The 17,926-nt window shown below is 61.6% G+C and overlaps 1 long non-coding RNA gene across 6 annotated transcripts; it reads left to right on the forward strand.

The window, feature by feature from the left end:
* Nucleotides 1–32: 32 nt before the first annotated feature.
* LOC105260414 lies at nt 33–6,451 on the forward strand. 6 transcript variants are annotated; one of them, XR_002154276.3, is made up of 5 exons: nt 456–1,501; nt 1,810–1,974; nt 2,543–3,399; nt 3,953–4,007; nt 4,383–6,451. It is a non-coding gene; the product is annotated as an uncharacterized LOC105260414 (long non-coding RNA). The 6 variants fall into 6 exon arrangements; XR_890109.3 differs by lacking the exons at nt 3,953–4,007; nt 4,383–6,451 and adding an exon at nt 33–396 and having other exon boundaries at nt 986–1,501; nt 2,543–3,521; XR_006594983.1 differs by lacking the exons at nt 3,953–4,007; nt 4,383–6,451 and adding an exon at nt 37–396 and having other exon boundaries at nt 1,310–1,501; nt 2,543–3,521.
* Nucleotides 6,452–17,926: the final 11,475 nt, after the last annotated feature.

Below are 17,926 nucleotides of genomic sequence, written 5' to 3' on the forward strand. Positions count from 1 at the left end.
GCGCCGCGCCCCGGGCCCGCCCCCAGCGGTGGGGAGCGGCGGGGCGGGGCGGGGCGTGCCTCTCCGGCCCCCGGGTCTCCGTCGCCCCCGGCCGCTCACCGACCCCTCCCCAACCGCGACAGCCCGGCCTCCGCCGCCGCGGGTCGGAAACCTGGAGCCCAGCGGTGAAGTCCCCGGGCCGGGCGTGACTCAGACCTGAACCCGCGCGTGTGGGACCCGGGCGGTGGTGGAGGCCGTGGTGGAGGAAGTGAAGTTTCCCGCCCAACCCTTCGGAAAGACCGCCGGGGGCCGAGGGAGTTGGGGGGGGTGCCGCTCCGGGGGCTCGCCCCGGCGGCGCATGGTGAGGCCAGCACCCTTGCCCGGCGAATCCAGCGTTCCCTGCCTGCAGCCTTCTCGGTAAAATGACCCTTCCTTAGATGGCAGCCCTTGGGGGGGGGGGGTGACGGGCACCAGACACATCCCCGTGGAAAGGAGGTTCCGTCTGAATCCCTGCCCCAGCTTTCCTCGGCCTGACCTTGAACACGAGGCTTAATCTCTGGGAGCCTCCGTCCGGGGGTGGGGGGGGGGGGGGAGGGATGACAACAGCTTCTCAAAGGTCCCTGAAAACCCTGAGCGGGATGAAAGGGAAGCGCCCTGGGGGTTGCCAAACTCCTAGAGTAACAGCACATCACGACCACAAGACTTTTTGCTTTCTGGTTGCCACAAAATGAATGCATTTTAACAGAAATCTACAAAAGTCAACCGTGTGTGTTTAAATCCCGAGGTAGGTTGGGGTAAGGGAGAAATGACCAAAGCATGACCTTAGGCCGGTGAGGGGGCGCACCCAGAGCTCGAGGTGGGTGCAACCACCCCGGAGGGAGGGAGGCTGGCGTCTTCCTGTGTGTGCAGGGGGAGGGGAGGAGAGCCGCAGCCGAGCGGGGGTGGTTGCTGGGCCTTACGGTCATGTCCACATTTGCTCGTTATTTATGAAATGCTCTGCCTTCAGAGGGCCGCCCCCAGGGTCCCCGGTTTTGCCTTTGTCCCCACGCCTGCAAGCTGGGGCAAAGTCTCGCTGCTCCGGGAGCATTAGCCTCCACTGCCCGCACTGCCCTTTAAGAGGAAAACCCAGCACCTGTGCTCCCAGCTGGAGACCGTCTCTCTGAGAGTGTGAGGCAACCTCGCTGGCCTGCCTGGAAGAGGAGGCTGTTGGGAGAAAGTGGGAGCACGGTCTCTGCCAAGATCCCCGCCCGAGGAAAGGACGGTGAGCTGGTCTGCAGACCCGGCCTCCGTGCGGAGCCTGCTGGGAGCTGACCGGAGATGCCTTTGGTAGATCGTGAGCTCCCCATCCTGGGAGTGTGTGAACAGGGCTGGCCGATGCTGTGAGAGTGATGCCGTGAACGCACCTCAGATGGCAGAAGCAGCATGGGACTCGCCGTTTCCAGGTTCATTTTGGATTCTACGCCTTGAAACTGTTACAGACACATGATCTTCCTTTGGACGACTCATGTATTTCACTGAAAGAGTGAGTTTCCTTTTAAAAAGGCCAATCCGTATCTTTATCGTAGAGCACGGACGCAGATAAGAGAACACGGAAAGTGGGGTTACGTTCTAGACAGATGCTACTGTCTGCCGAGCGCTCCGGCCACAGACCCTCTTGCCTGAAAAAGGGCTGGTGTCAGACAGGTGTCCGAAGGGCTGTCACTGACGAGGGGAGCCCGTCTCCTGGACGCGTGGGACGCGTGGGACGTGTGGGACGATCGGCGGGTGGGACAGGAAGGGGAGAGAAGCCGGCTCCCGCTGCGACTCACTGTTGTCCCCGTGCTTGTTCAGGCCCTGTCTCCATCACCCACCCCAGGGAAACACTGTCCCCGAGGCCCCCCGGGGAGCCTGGGCTCCTGGCCCTCCGCGTGGGCCCCACCAAACCCAGGGTCATATTGGACAGTCTCCTCACCGGGGACCCTCCTCCAGGACTCATCCACAGGTGCAATTTGAAAGGTAAATCAGGAGGGAACGTTTCAGGCACATTAATGCAAAACTCGGGCCTTTGGTTCTCCAATGTTAAGCCGGTGCCTTGGTACCTCGGGAGGCCCCTGGGAGCACCTGTGTGCCCGAGACCACGCCCTATGTGGCCTGCCCAAGGGGGCAGCCAGGTGCCTCGGGGCAGGTGTCACGGGGCCGAAAGTGCTGGCCCACGCTCCGGGCCACTGGTGCCGTGGGACTGGGCGGCGGTCTGCTCTCCAGAAGGCACCCCTGTCCTTCAGCGTGTGGGGGACGGATTAGGAGAGCAGGGACGAGGCCTTCGAGAGGTCACTCACAGAGCACAGCAGCCTTTGAGAATAAGCCAGCCTGATAAAGTGCGCTGGAACATTCTGAACTCAGTTCTATTCCGGGGGGGGGGGGGGGGGGGGGTGGCAGGGAGGTTTGTCTGGAGAGGAAGTAATTAGAAGGAAAAGAAAAAAAGTACCCAAGTTGCACCGGCCCCCCTGTGGTCCCATGGAGGCCGTGCCACCGCCTGTCAGAGCCTCTCTAGGAGACTCGCAACAGACATGTTACATTTTTACAGTCGATCACCACCGTCTCGTGTCACCTCCGGAGGCACCCCAGGAAACCGAGATGTGTAAGCTCCTGCCGACCGGCACACCCTCTCTCCGTGTTCGCCCGCTGGATTTGCGCACATCTCACATCTCCTCGTACGATCAGAAGCAAAGAGAGAGGGAGAAGCATTCCCCGCGTCCCAAGACAAGTTGATGGTCACACCAGAAGTGCCCCTGACGCTCCACAGGCAGCAGATGGGGCGTCGTGTTCTTTTTAGGAGCCGCTCCTAACTGAACAGGTCACTGCTCAGAGAAGCTGCTGTGACACTTTAGTTTCTGGTGGAGAAAGAAGGAGTCCGGGCTTTCCTGCCCGACTAGACGGCCGTGTGATCTGAGGACGTCACTTGAGGACACCCAGGGCACCAAAGTTCCAGGAAAGTCCGACTCAGCAGAGACGGGGGAAGGCCCCTCTCTGCAGCTCCACGGCACAGGTACTCCGGGACCCGCCGGATGGCAGGTGCCAGGCTCCCGCGACCCGTGGGGTCCAGCCCTTGTCGAGACCCAGGGCCTCGGCCGCCCGGCGCTTCCCTGGAAGGATCACTTGACTTTCGTTGGGATCCACTTGTGCGGTCCTTCTCCGTTCGCTTCCACAGAGGCAAATGTCTGCCAGCGGGAGGGCTTCTGGAACTGCCCAGGCCTGCCCAGGGCCTGCCCTGTCGGACTGGGGTGGAGGTGGGGTCAGAAGGTCTGTTTGGCAGAGACCTCACATTCCAGAATGACCTCATGGTAGGTGAGTTGTGATTTCAGCCTCACCGATCCGCACGCGGGGCCTCCCGACGAGGCCTTGGGGAGTCCAGCCTTCCCGCTCGCCGTGGTGCCCACCCAGGTAACGCGCGTCATTTGTGAATCCTGTTAATTGGCCTGACTAGGAAGACGGTATTGCAGCGAGGGTGTTTTTGTGTCGGAAACGCTTAAAGCAAACATTCAAATTATCAACAATTATTTGTACGCCTGCTTGGGCACTTCTTCATGTTTGATTTTGTTGGAAACCTCAGCAAATGGAGTGGGCGGGACCTTTCCCGCCACCGAGGCACTGCCCGGGGCATCTCTGCCCCTACGGCCACAGGAAGGGATGACACAGGATGCAGGGGGCCGGGGCCTCTGCTTCTCCGTGGGGCTGGGTGGTCTGCCCCGTGCCCTTCCGGCCCCAGCCCTCCCTTGTCCAGTGTCCTTGTCCTGTCTCCCGCCCGCCTGGGCCACAGCTCACACCCCACAGCCCAGGCCGACCTGCCGCCTGCCCTCTCACTCCAGCCAGGACCCTCCTGCACCACAAACACCTCATGGGTCGTCCCGTCTCCGTGCCTTACACTTGCAGCGTTCTTGTTCCTGGAAGTTTCCTTCCTCGCTGACTGTGGACACCTCTATCTCACCTCCTCCAGGTCCTCAAGGACCACGTCTCTCTCCGCACTCCTGGAAGCCAGATCTCCGGGCTCTGTAGGTCTTTGTTCGTGGGTGCAGGCCTCACCCTGGTACCTGCCAGGCTGCATGCTCCCTGCAGAACCTTCCAGAAATCTGGCCATCCAGCATCGACACTCAGGCTGCCAGTGAGGCACTGATGGTGTGAGGAAGGGGGGACACATGTTCATGAGACATGATCGCAAGGGGGCTGCCTCAGTTTCCCCAGCTGTGGGAGGCATCCTGGACATCCACAGCCTAGTGCCGGCCCCAGGGTCCCCTCTGCTTGGCATGGCTTCGTCATGGTCCCAGAACTGCTACCTGGGCTGACCCCTTCAAGCCCGGTGGTTCTGTTCACTGAGTCTGGCTGAGCCACCTTCCTCCCCTCCCCTGACCTTCTCAACCTCCATCCAGGACAACATGGCTCCTTCCCAGCAGACAAGCTGCAGGGCCTGAGAGCCCCCTTCCCCGGAGTCAGCTGCCAGACCTCCCCCCCACCAACCCCTGTCCTGGAAATAAGGGACAAATTCCCAACTGAGAAACAGACCTCCAGGGGCTTCTAGCTTAGTGATGGGACAGCAACAAGGTGGAGACCAGCTGCGCGGCAGTTCTCAGTAAGTGCTGGGGGGCTGCTAGGAGGGAGAGGCCACGTCGGGAGGCCTACCGGCCAGTGTGAAACGGCTCTGGGGCGGCGGGGGAGGGCAAAGCTGGCAGGTGCAGCGGGAGAGCCAGGCTGTCCGCAGGCAGCTGACCTCGGGCACTGTGCACTGGCATCGGGTGGGCCTGGTGCGGGAAGGACAGACGGCTGTAGTCACAGAGGAGGGGCCGAGATTTGCAAGGAGACAGGATGCTGAGTCTGGAGCCTGCCGGGCACGAGTCAGGTGGAGCCGTCACTGCAGGGGGAGACCGCCCTGAGGGGGGTCCTGGGGCCCAGGGAGGCCCTCGTGGGAGGACTGAGACTTTGGGACTTCGCCTGAGGGGGGTATGTCCCTGCAGAGCCTGGCTTGGGGGGCCAAGGGACCAGGCCCTCTCCAGGCTCCCCGGCTGTGAGCAGAGAGCTGCCCGCAGAGGCCCCTGGAAGGACCACTGGGGGGAGGCCAGGAGCGAGCCCTCTGGTCCCCCAGCTTCCTTCTCCGGAGCCCTGGTGGCCACCAGGACCCCGACAGCTTGCCGACCCACCCTGCCCCGGGACGGGGGACCAGGGGGCTGGGTGAGCTCAGGTGAGTTCTCCCAACACCCGAGCCTGCTCAGTGGTGAGATCTTTCCCAAAGTCTCCACGGTTCGGTGGCCTGTGGCCAGCATCTTGCAGGACTGGTGGGCACCTTCCCCATCCCGGGGTTGAAATGCGATTCTCCCACTCGCCCAGAAGCCTGAATGTTCTATCAACCTCAGGAACATGGAGACCCAGAGGGGATTTGGAGAGCTGGCTTAATTTCCGGATCCCAGATGGCTTGCCCCGTCACAGGAAGTGGGTGGCTCGGCAAGGCCCTCCGAGGCCCCCTGCCTCCCTCACCCCCGCCCTCTCCTGGTGGTGCCTCCCCCTCCTGCCTCCAGGCCTGCGGGACCCCTCCCTGCAGTTACACCTGAGGCTTCCCAGAAATGCTTCCTGAAAACCCTCCCACAGGCTCCTGGCTGGGCCGGGGGACCCGCTGAGGTCACCTCCGAACCCGGCCCCACATCCTCCCGTGCAGACCCCGCCCCCGCCTCCTAAGACGACCTCAGCGCCCACTCCTCACTTCTCCCCCCTCGCTGATCACTGCCCCTCCTGGGAACGCATCCCCCCTGCCCTCCAAGGCCTTACACGCCTGACGTCCTTCTCTGCTCCCTCTGTCCCCTCACTCGTGAGGCAGGCTCGCCGTGGCCCAGGCCCCAAACCTGTGCCCGCAGCCGGCGTCCTCTGAGCTCTGCCTTCCAAGACCCATGGCTGGCCTCCCCCGTGTCCCCCCTGGGAGGGGTCCGTGTGGGTCTCTCCGGCTGACCCCCGACCACAGGCATGGCCCAGGGCCTCCTCCTTGGGCCTCGACTGGCTCCCTCCCGGTGTCCTCGTCTTGCCCAGGGACCTGTCCAGACCGTTTGGGTTCTCCAGTCTCCCGTCACCGCTGCTTGCCACTGTCCCTGCCAGCCCCCCGGTGGATCATCGTGTATTCGGAAAACGCCAGCCTCCCTGCCGTCGTTCCGGGGGCCGTGCTGGGCTCCAGTGCAGACAGCCCCCTGCACACCTCGGCGTTTCAGCCACCTTGTCCCCACCTTGTTCACGGTCACATCCGTGCCCCTCCCCAGGGCCCCACCTCCAGGGCTCCCGGAGACCCCAGAGCCCTCGGCCAGGACGTCCCACACCCTCCGTTCGGCCCCATTTATCCCACCCGGGTCTTGCCTCCCTTCCCCCCTGCCAGGCTTTCTTCTCCCCACCCTCCATGACTCGCGCTCCACCTCTGTCTCTGCCTCTCTGTCTCTCTGTCTCTGCATCTCTGTCTCTGCGTCTCTGTCTCTGCGTCTCTGTCTCTCTGTCTCCATCTCTGTGTCTCTGTCTATCTCTCCATCTCTGTGTCACTGTCTCTCTCTGTGTCTCTGTCTTTCTGTCTCTGCCTCTGTCTCCATCTATGCGTCTCTCCGTCTCCGTCTCTGTCACTGTCTCTCTGTGTCTCTCCATCTCTGTCCCTGTGTCTCTGTCTCATTTGTGTCTATCTCTCTGCCTCCTCCTTTGTCTCAGGAATTTATTTATTGCCAAAGCGACGTTGCGACAGTGTCACGGGGAACGTTTAAAGGACAGAAGCTTGCTCCCGGCCCTGGGACGAGAGCACAGTGGCTGGTCTTCCCTATTTTTCTTGTTTTCTCTTGGCCTCGGCCAGCGACGTGGTGGGTGAGGTACAGCTCCAGAGGCGGCCTCTCCTCAACACCGCGTCCACGCGGACACGTCCCCTGACCGGTGTCGGCACCGTCCTCCTGCCGATGGCCACGTGCCTGTGTGGACATGTGGCCCGGGGGACGTCGGCACGGGTGGTGGGTCCCCGCCACGGCCTTCGGGGAACAGCCCGGCAGAGCCTCCTTGCTGGGGCCTGGAAGGCACGGAACCCGCACCCAGAGATGCCGGGGACCTCCCCCTGCAGCCACCACGCGGGAGCCAGGCTGGTGTCGCCGGAGGCGGGTCCGCACTACGCCCGTGTGCGGTGGGTCCTCCCTCCAGCGCGCACCTGTTTTAGCGGAAGGTGGGGAAGGGTGACCGCTGTCAGCACTGGGGCCGCAGGCAGAGGGAGGGGGGCAGCGTGACTTCTCCTGGATGCCCCGGCTGGGTCCGTGGAGCTCATGTTCCCTTGTCTTAAGAAACACACGAGGGCCCAGGCACCGCAGAGGCCAGATGTCCCCAGTGTGGCCCCCTGGGAGCAGCCGGGGGAAGGGAACTCGGTGAACGGCCGGGGCCCAGGACGCCGTGCTCCTGAGGATGGGCTCCGTCCTCCACCTTGGCGCCAGCTCCCTGGGTGGCCTCCCGCATAGGGCAATTACCACCTCAGTCACCTCCCACGCGTCTCCGTCCAGAGCCAGGCCAGCCACGGTCCTCGGGCAAGACGCCGCCCACGCGGGCGGGGGGCCGGCTCCCTCTTCCTGGCCCCCTCCTCAAACCCTCCCCCCTCCCTTCTCCCTCCCCCTCCCTCCTGTCTCCTCCACCCCTCCCCCTCCCCCTCCTCCCCCTCCTCTCTCCCTCCTCCCTCCTCCCTCCCTCCTCCCTCCTCCCTCCCTTCTCCCTCCTCTCTCCCTCCTCCCTCCTCTCTCCCTCCTCCCTCCTCTCTCCCTCCTCCCTCCTCTCTCCCTCCCTCCACCTGGCTCCTCACCCAGGTCACCCGGGCTCTGCCCCTCCCACCCCACCTTCGTGTCCTAGGCTGTCCTCCTCATCTATGAGCACAGCCTCCAACACGGTCCTGCCATCTCCGCTCCGACACGGGCCGCCCTCTGTCCCCATCCGCACCCTCAGGAGGGTGCTCCCTCCTCCCCGGACCCCAGGCCGAGGACCCCCAGAGAAGGTGCCCACTCTACCCCACGCTCCACGGGGGGGGGCCCGGCAGCTTCTGGTTGGGTAGAGGCCCCAGTCCCGGGAGAGGGGCCACCCCAGGTGGGCAAGCGAACCCCCTTGGCACAGAGCGCGCCTTCAGGTAGGAAATCGGCTGATGTGCCGGGAGCCACAGCTTTCGTGCGGAGACGGCGGAGGCGCAGGTGCCCGCCCACCAGGCGCCCCGGGCCCGGCTCTCGGCGGGCGAGCCCCCTTCTCCCCGCTGCTCCCCGTGGGCCCGAAGTCAGCCCCTGGCCGGAAGCCCCTCCCCCACCGCGGTGGACTCCCGGTTTACGCCTGGGCTCGGCGCGTGTGGGATGCTCTCTCCATGTCGGCAGGTGACGCGGAGCCTGGCGCCCGCAGGGGCCAGAGCTGCCTCTGGGCTGCCTTGGCCCAGACGTGGTTTCTCAGGCCATGTGGCGGCATCTCTCAGGGGCACGCCCACCGCTCCTCTCCTTCCGGGGGCTTCTGAAAAACACACGGGCCAAGCACCGTTGGTGAGGATGGGACGCGGTGTAGCTGCCGGGGAAAATGGCGCAGCGGTTCCTCGGAAAATTCGGAACGGCATTGCCGTGCGAGCCGGCGACCCCACCTCTCGGCGTATCCCCCCGAAAGCAGGGACTCGGGGGGATCTGTGCGCACCCACGTTCACAGCAGCCTTATTCGCAACAGCCGACAGGTGGAAGCGGCCCGAATGTCCGTCAACGGAGGAGCAGGCGAACAAGCTGTGTGTGTCCATACAGTGGGGTATTCGGGCTTAAAGGGGCCGACGTGGGGCGGTTGCACGGGGTGGGGTTCCAGATGGCAGGCTTCACAGTTGGCTGAGTGAGGTTGGGGCGGCCAGGCCTGCTTAACTCGCAGCCAGTTCCCTTGGATCAGGGAGGTGGAAAAAACCCAAGAATGTGAATAAGTATTTAACTTACAACCTTCGTTAACTGTGTCTCTACATGGCCCGGGAGATGTTAATTTCCTTGTGTCCAGGTCTCACTCATAGTGACAGAAACACTGTCTCTGCCTCCTGGGTCCCCCATGTAGGGAGAGGCTCCCTCCCTTTCTAGGCAAACTAGGAAAATGATGATGGTGATGGTGAGAGTGGAGATGACGGTGATGGTGGTGATGGTGGGTCAGCAGCTGGGCCTACAGCTCTGGGTTTTGAGAACAGTCAGGCTGGAGGGCGAAAATGGGATGCCCTCCCATTGTCTGCGACACTTACGTGGTATTTATCTCAGACCAAGGCCAGGGCCCTCTGTGTGGGGTTTGCAGGGAGGAGACTGGGAAGGACGGGTGTCTGGGACACGGAGAGCGGAGGGACCTGCCTTTCTAGTCTCTTCTGACATCCACCTCACGATCATGTGTCTCGAGCCCGGGTGGCCCTTGGCCGCACGCATGCCTGGGGACGGCAGGGTGGCCGGCCTCCTCCTCCCTCGGCACCGCTCCCCGTCCCGACCACACCCTCGGCAGGACCAGCCCCACGAGGAAGTGCATTCCGGCAGCTTTCAGCTTTCGTCCTGGGCGCTGCGGCTGGGTGGGCGGGAAGGTGGCCCGCCCAGGACCGTGTGTTGTTCCGTCCTCGTTTAGGGCAACGTGAAGCCCCATTAAGCTCTAAACCAGAGACTCAGAACCGCAGGATTCCGTCGTGCCCGGTGGAGCAGAGAATGCTCACTGGGCCCAGACAGTGACCGGCCCGCCGTCCCTCGCTGGGCCCAGACGGTGGCCTGGCTGCGCTCCGCACGTGGACCATGCTGTGCGCGGCTAACGCACCCGCTCTGTGTTTCTGTTCTGCACCACGGCGGTTACCTGGAAATGGGAGGACGGTTCATGACGAAAACTGAGCTCATAAGGTGGGGATTTGCATGAAGCGTTCTTTGACCTCGTTTCTGGGGAGGAAGTAAGAGCTGGGGCGTCTACGTGGGTGACTCCAAACTGCTGGCCCGTGTGTGCCCCGTGCAATGCTGTGTCACTCTCGGTGGCTGGGAGGGACGCAGGGACGAGGGGCTGTGGGGCCAGAGTCTGACCTGTCCCGGCAGGCGGGGTGGGGGTGGGGGTGGGGGGCTCGCCATGCCCTTGGGGGCACCGGCTGCGGCACAGTCCGCTCTTTCTGGAGAAACCGGAAGGAGTGTGGTGTGGACGGCGTTTCCCTTTTTTGATAGTCACACACTTGGATAATAATAAAGAACTGCCCTTAAAAATATCCAAATGCAGAGTTGCCGGGAGGTTTTGTAGAAGACGAGGCTCGCTCAGGGGCGCGTAGGGGCAGCATCCGCTTCTGAGGGGGGCGGTCGGCACGGGCCCGCACGAACAGGTCCCCGGGCCCGGGCTTCGGCCCCGGGAGCCCCTCTGGGTGCCGTGCAGCCAGGGCAGGGGAGGAGGAGCTGGGGAGCCGCACACGAGTCCTGAGGTCTCCCGTCCAAACTGCAGACTGCCACATCCTGTCGCTCTCCACGTGGGCCCCTGACGGGCGGAGGTGACCTCCTGCCTTGTGCCTGAAGCTGGAGGAGGGCCCCTCGCTTGGTGCGGCGTGGTTTGGGTCCGGTTCGAGGTTCATTCTGGGGGAACGGGGGCAGAGCTCGGCCACGGAGCCCCTGCCGCCTGCCCGCGGTGGGTGGGAGTCCTGAGACCTCGGGGCTGAGAAGGGTGGCGGCATCTGATACCCGTTTCCTTGCACTCTCCCGCCAGTGGGAGCTGGGAAGGAGCCACGTCTTGCTGGCCTCTCTCCCGCCTGCGGCCAGGGTCCTGAGTCCTCGGCCACCTGGGCCTGCCCCCTGGAATGTTCTGTACCTGGGAAGTGATGCTCACGTGTGGCCAGAGATGCACGTGGTCTGAAGGTGGCGGGGGAGGGGAGGGAGGGACAGCCAGACCTCCCAGCGCCCCATCTGCCATGGCTCTGGATGCGTCCTGGGACGGCACCCCGCCCCCACAGCCGGCGGCCCCCGCCTCCCATCAAGAGCTGCCTCTGCCCCTGCTCTGCCGGCTTCCCTTATGCTGCTGAGTCACGTCCCGGATCCCACTCTGGGCAGTTGCGACTTCTGGCTGGGTTGTCAGCAGCTGAATGTCCTTCCTGCCCCTTGACAGGAAAGTTGCAGCTCTGGAAAATTACCAGGCCAGGAAGCAAGGGAAGTTTCTGCCCTGGGGAGGCTGACAGAGGAATTTCCCAGGTTGGTCCCAGCCTGCGAGGAGAAATACTGACTCCTGGCAACCTTTATAATTTTTTTTCCTTTAATTTAAGCAGGCTCAATGCCCAGCGTGGGGCTTGAACTCACGACCTCGATATCAAAAGTGGCATGCTCCACCGACTGAGCCAGCCAGGAGCCCCACCCGGTAGCCTTTATTAGAACCAATTTCCTGATTCTGGGGCAGCCGGGAAGGCTGTGTCCCAGACTGCGCTCGTGGACCCAAGCCAGTCTGTTCAAGAGAAACTCGGTCCTTTGTGAGAGGTGGAGACTCTAAGCGGACTCCTTCCAGAAAGCACGGGAACCCCCAGTGACGGCCTGAAGTGACTAAAACACGGCCAGGAGGCACATCCCTGCCCCAGCCCTCCCTAGGCAAACTTCGTGTTCAACGCACCTGAGAGTCAGGTAAATACCGATAGCAGGTTAAATACGAGTTGAACCATTAGAACAGAAAATACAGCTGCCGAGCAGCCCAGAGAGGCTGCGGGTTCCGGGAGGGGCAGGCCCAGCACTGACTGAGCTCGCCGCCCGGCACAGGTCGTTCGCTTCTGTAGGAACCACTGATCTGGACACCCGCCTCCCCCCCTCTGTCTCTCTGCCGCTGGCCCGCGTGTTTGTCGCACCCACGTGGGTGTCGCATGGCGCACAGTTCCGGGGAAGGCTCCCGAACGCTCCTGAGGAGAAGCCACTGAGGAGTTATGCACAGCTCAGCCCTGGACGCAGCACGCGAACCTGATGAGCGGAGCTGTGGACAACCCCAGCAACCTGACGGGGGCCCCCGAGCAAGGGGCCTCGAGGCCAAGTTTGATACTGAAAGAGAAAGCCGGCTGACAGAGGCACATGTGGCACCTGAGGATGCCTGCAGGGTGACATCCACCCGTCTGAGCTGCTCTGCCGTCCAGCACCCAACGGGAGGGCCAGTACTCAGGCAGGCCTCAGTTTGCCCATCTGTAAGATGGGGACACAGCCGCGCTGCAGGGAGAGCAAAGGAGGCTGTGCCACCAGAGGCAGGGGCCGCGTGAGCCGTCCGCAAGGGTCCTGGGGCCACCCTCCCAGCAGGTGCTCACAGTTAAGAAACACAGACTTAGACTGTATCTCTTCCTGCTTCAAACCCTCCACGCTCCCGGGAACCTCCCCATGCTCAGCACCCACACTGCTTCCCTCAAAGGCCACATGAGCCTCCTGTTGCTGCTGTGACAAATCACTGCGAGCCCAGGGCTGAAAACGACACACGGTCCCAGGGCCGAAGTCCAACCGGCCTCACCGGGCTGCAGGTGTCCACAGGACGGAACTCCTTCCGGAGGCTCCAGGAGAGAATCCGGGTCCTTGTCTGTTCCGGCTCCTGGGGGCAGAGGCCTGGGGTGGGGGGCATGGAGTCTCCACAGAAGCACGGTGAATAGAGAAGAGTCGAGCTCTGGGCTCCTGGGGCCCTCGCTGGAGGACTTGTCGCGTCCTCCGCTCCCCATCAGAGTGGGTCTCCGAGAGTGGCCGGGTCGGTCTGGTGCGCCAGCTCACGCGGCCTTGGAGTCCTTGCTCATCCCTCAGAACGCCGAGTGTCACCTTATGGCCGTTAACCCAGGTGGGCTGCCTGCAGGCGGGGGGCTGGCAACATGGGTTTTGAAACCCCAGTCCCATTCGGCAACCACAGAGTGCTTTAATCTGACTTTAATTAGGTCAGATTTAAAAATTTTAATGACAGGGGGTGCCTGGGGGGCTCAGTTGGTTAAGCATCGACATTGGCTCAGGTCATGATCTCACGGTTCGGGGGCTCGAGCCCCGCGTCAGGCTCTGTGCTGACAGCTCGGAGCCTGGAGCCTGGTTTGGATTCTGGGTCCTCTCTCTCTGAACCTCCCCTGCTCTTGCTCTGTCTCTGCCTCTCTCTCAGAAGTGAATAAACATTAATAAAAAAATTTTTTTTAGGTTTTAATGACAGTTCAGTTACTGAAAACTTTTATGTATGTTTGGAACAACTTAGGTAAATGAATGTCCCTTTTGGACTATAAATCTTATGAAATGTAAGTACAATCAATCATATCTGATAACAAGTTTAGCGAGTGAATTGAAAAGTGCGGTAAGTGTAACAAAGACACTGGACTTTGAGGACTTATAGAAAAAAAGGAAAGTATCCCACCAATAATTCCTTATATTGATCACATGTGTAAGTGGTAAGTTTGGGCTCTATTGGATTAAATAAGATATTCTTTCTCTTTTCCCTTAAGACAGATCCTGCTCAGCCCAGGTAAATAAAACGTATTATTACAGTTAACTTCGCCCATTTCTTGTAAAATCACCCACGTGGCTCCATTATATTTTTATTGGACTGTTTCATTCCGGGTGCGCAAAGTGTAAAACACCGAAGCAAACCCCGGCGGTTTTGCGGCGCCACCTAGTGGGACCGCGGAGAGAGTGCGTTCTCTGGAGAGCGGGCGCGTGGGTGCCGGAGTGCGACCCCCGGGGGCGGCGGGGGGGTGAGCAGGGCTCGGTCCCCGCGCCCGAGCGGGAGTCCGGCCACCGTCGCCGCAGGGGCTGGAGGCCTTTCCTCCAAACCCCGAAGACAACTGCAAACAGCAAGGCTGGCGCAGCGGGGACCAGCCGCGTGCAGTGGCCTGGGCCTCAGCGCGCCCGGGACGCGGGCACCAGGTCTGGCACCAGAACCTTCCAGCGGCCCCGCTGCCCTCCGCGTCCTGTTGCAGCCTGTGGGCTCGGAGCCCGTTCCGAGCCGGGGACCGCGGGCACCGCGCCTCAGTCTCCCCACCCGCCCCCGGCCACCCGGAGCCGCACGCGAACGGGGCACCTCGTGCCAGCCGACCCCACCTGTGCCGCCCCAGGCCCCCCCCCTCCCCAGCCCACCGAGCGGGAGGCCAGTGCCTGCGTGGGGCTTGGGCAGGAGGCCATCCCCCTGCTGGGCTCGCAGCCCTGCTTGGGGGGGGGGGAGGGGAGAGGGGGTGCGGCTCCCGCCCCCTCGGGGAAGGTCCCGGCTCGGCTTCCTCACCCTCCCATCAAAGCCACTTCCGGGCGCACCGTGACCCCGCATGACTCAGCCCAGGCCTCCGCGCTCAGGAAACGGCAGGTGACGCAGGGTCACAGTGAAACCACCGTGACTGTGACCCGGAGCTGGAGTGGAAACGTTTGAGGAGCCGTAAATCCTTCCTGGGAAACTCCCCGGGCTTCGCGGGGGGCCGAGCCGCCAGACTCCGGCCTGTGCCGCGTTCGCGTGCGGCCCCGGGTGGCCGGGGGGCGGGCGAGGAAACCGAGGGGCCGCGCCCGCGGTCCGGAAACGGGCTCCGAGACCGCGGGCTGCAACGGGACGGGCGTCCAGCGGGGCCGAGGAGCCCCTGGAAAGTTCCGGCGTCCCGGGTGCCCCGAGGCGCCGCGCCCTCCTCTGCCCCCTGGAGGCCGGCGAGCCTGGGGACGCCCCCGGGGAGGCACCGGCAGCCTCTCCACGCCGCGGATTCCAGGCAGCTGGCTTTCCCCGCGCCTCCCTCCCGGATCGCGGGCAGGGACCCCGGGGGACGGCAGCCTGGCTGCACGCTGCGGGGGTTTCGGTCACCGGTGTTTCCCTACGCGTGGCTTCCACCGCCCACACCGCAGGATCGCTGCGCGCAGGAGGCGGGGCGGGCCCTTCTGGAATCCAGCGCCCGCCCTTCTCTGGGGAGAACACACAGCAAAGCAGGGGGAAAGGCAGGTGCTCCAGCTGACCCCACCCACCCCAGGCGCAGACACTCCCGGACCCCACAGTCCCTACAGCAAAGGCAGCACAAATGCCTCAGTCTTGCCTTAAAAACCAAACCCAACCCAACATTTTTCAAAAAGAAAGCCTGGGCCGTGCTGCTGTTTTCATCACCGTCTCGAAGGTGTGCGTCTCGACGCAGCGGCCGGACGGGTGTGGACAATGGCTGCCGTCACCCTTCCCGGTGCCCAGTCGGGCCTTTCCGAGGGCTTGCCACCACCCGGCCCTGCGGAGCTGCCATCCTGGCTCGGGGAGGCGCGGCATCGAGGTCTGGCCCAGGGCCCCGTGGGGCCTGCGGGCCCTTTTTCTGGCACCTTCCCTCCCCTCCCGGGGCCGGACCCCCCTCTGCTGGCTCTCACAGGCTGTGCGTGCAACTTGGGCATGGCTAGGGGTCTTCTCTACATATAAACGCTACCTTTCTGACAGTTTGAGAAAGAGTAGAAGGGGAGGCAAACGCTCAGCCGGGTCCCCCCAGCGCCGGGCTCTCTCCAGGCATGTGATGCACACGCCTGCCGCCCAGAGGGAGGGGCCCCGCTCGTTCATTCGCTTTGCTGTAGGCCATTGTCCAAACACGCACAGTTTACCCATTGAGTTGTTCGCGGGCACTTGGGCTCCTACCACTTTGGGGCTGTTTTGAACGGCACCGCCATGCCTGCGGGAGCGGCCACACTCCGCGTGTGCACTTCCGATGGAAGCGGGTGCCCCAGCGTTGTGGCTCCAGGATACGCACGTGCCTCGCCTGGATCTGTGTGATCCGTGCCAAGCAACGTTCCCTTGGAAAGAGGCTGTGTTCTTCTCGAATAAATACAGCAGCAATACCCAGGTTAGCCGTAGCATGGGTGTTTATCAAGTCCTTCCAAAGCGGATCCCAACTCTGTGAGGTGCATCGAGGGGGCAGACACGATCACTTCTGTGGTGTCACAGATGAGGATAAAGTGAGAAGTCGGGTGGCTCGCCCTGAGTCCATCGCTAATGAGCGGGGAGCCTGAATCCCACCCGCTGGGCGCTGGTGCTGAGGTGAACAGTCTTCGTTCCCATCATTTACCTCTCCATCACTCACATTGCCTTGTAAAAAACCGGTTTTAATTGCAAGGGGACTATGGTAATGGTTGTCCCGCCGCGCCCCGGCTCTTTCCTCCTCTGTTATGACAATAACCCGCTTGCTAAGCGGATGCCCGTCTTCCCTGTGTTTGCAGCCCCGTTCGGGTGCGTGCCTCCTTGCACTACGATCCTGAATAACTCCGTTGGAAGTGATTTATAGAACAAAGTCAGTGGGAACAGATAGAGGAGTCATCAGCAGGACACTGACCGGCCTGTCTTGTAATTTCTTCTGATTTGCCGCGAGTAAGTTTAGGAAGGCCCGCAGCTCACCCCGGGCACGGGTGGGGACAGCCCTGAGCCCTTGGCCGCCCGCCTGTCCGACTCTTACAGAACTGCGTGCGCATCTGCCCACTGTTTCTGGAACTCTCTTCACCCCACTCGGCCGTGCTCGGGGTTACATGCTTCGTCAGTGAGCATTCTTTTACAGCATTTCAGTGGCTGCGTACGATTCTCCCACAACCTGCTTATCCTCGGAGACCGTTTCCAGCTTCAGGTGCTATGTGGAGCGACGGTGCTGGATGCAAATCTTCCCGAGGGAATGCATTTTTTACGGACATATTTCTATGAATTTTATTAGGATTTCGGTTCATTGTATCTAAATGTGCCCCGTTGCCTTGCCCCCACCCCAGCCTCCGTGCCGCAGGGCGTAAGGGGTCTTTTCTCTGTTCTTTGGCCAGAATTGGTTTTATGACTTAAAACATTGTTTGCCAGAAGATAAATTGAACGCCATCGATGATTTTGTGGCATTTCTCTGACTCCAGCGAAGTGAAGCATTGGTCATGAGCTCAACTGGCCGCAGTGCAGTTTGTGAAATGCCTGTTCAAGTCTTTTGCCCATTTCTTGTGGGTGCACTTGTCCTTTAAAAATGTAGTGCTTTAAGGGCGCCTGGGTGGCTCAGTCGGTTAGGCGTCTGACTTCCACTCAGGTCATGATCTCGCAGTTCGTGAAGTCCCTCGTCTGGCTCTGGTCTGATGGCTCAGAGCCTGGAGCCTGCTTCGGAGTCTGTGTCTCCCTCTCTCTCTGCTCCTCCCCTGCTCACGCTCTCTCTCTCTCTCTCTCTCTCCAAAAGAAACATTTAAAAAAATTTTTTTTAAATGTATTGCTTTATAAGATCATTACTAACCATTTGTGACATATATTGAAACACTTTCTCCTGGTTTGCCATTTGCTTCTAATTTTGGTTTATGGTAACTTTAACCATTCAGATGTTTTACGTTTTTATGTGGTCAAATAGATGAGTCTTCCCTTTTGTGGTGCTTGGAAAGGACTCACCATCCCAGAGCAATAAAATAACTCACCGTGTCCCTGTTATTTTATCTGTCTGGCGGATTTGGGTATACGGTGACGTGAGGCTTCTAAACTTTGGTTCCAACTGCACATTTAAATAATTAGCTGAGGGTCTGGCACTGGTGACCCACGATCGCAGATCGCGTGTAATTATACGGTTTGAAAGCGATAGAGGCTAATGTTTTCTAGAGATCTTCATCGACAGCCCTGAATAAACTCATTTGTCCGTGTCCGTGGGGTTGGAGACAATGATTTTCCCCCAACTGGAGATCTTTCAGCTACTGGGCAGTGACCCCTGAGGTTGGGGTCTGTCTCAGGGCCACCACCGCCCCCCACATACACACACAAGGTCGCAGACGGAAGGGAAGAGCCCGAAGCAGCGTCCTTGCACACATGCCGGGTGTGAGTGTGGCCTGGGCTGCGTGGCTGCGTCTGGAGATCAGTCCCCAGGGGCCAGGCGGGCACCCAGGAGGGTGCGGGCCGGAGTGAAGGCCGCCTCGCACCGGGCGGAGCCGCCTGGGAGGACGCCCCTGCTCGCGACGCCGGGCTGCCTGGAAAAGACCTGACTTGTGGGATTTCATAAATCAAGATGATTTTCGTGTCGAGGGTTGAAAATTGATTAAAATCT

This window comes from Felis catus, chromosome A3, assembly GCF_018350175.1.
Source record: "Felis catus isolate Fca126 chromosome A3, F.catus_Fca126_mat1.0, whole genome shotgun sequence".
Lineage (NCBI taxonomy): Eukaryota > Metazoa > Chordata > Mammalia > Carnivora > Felidae > Felis > Felis catus.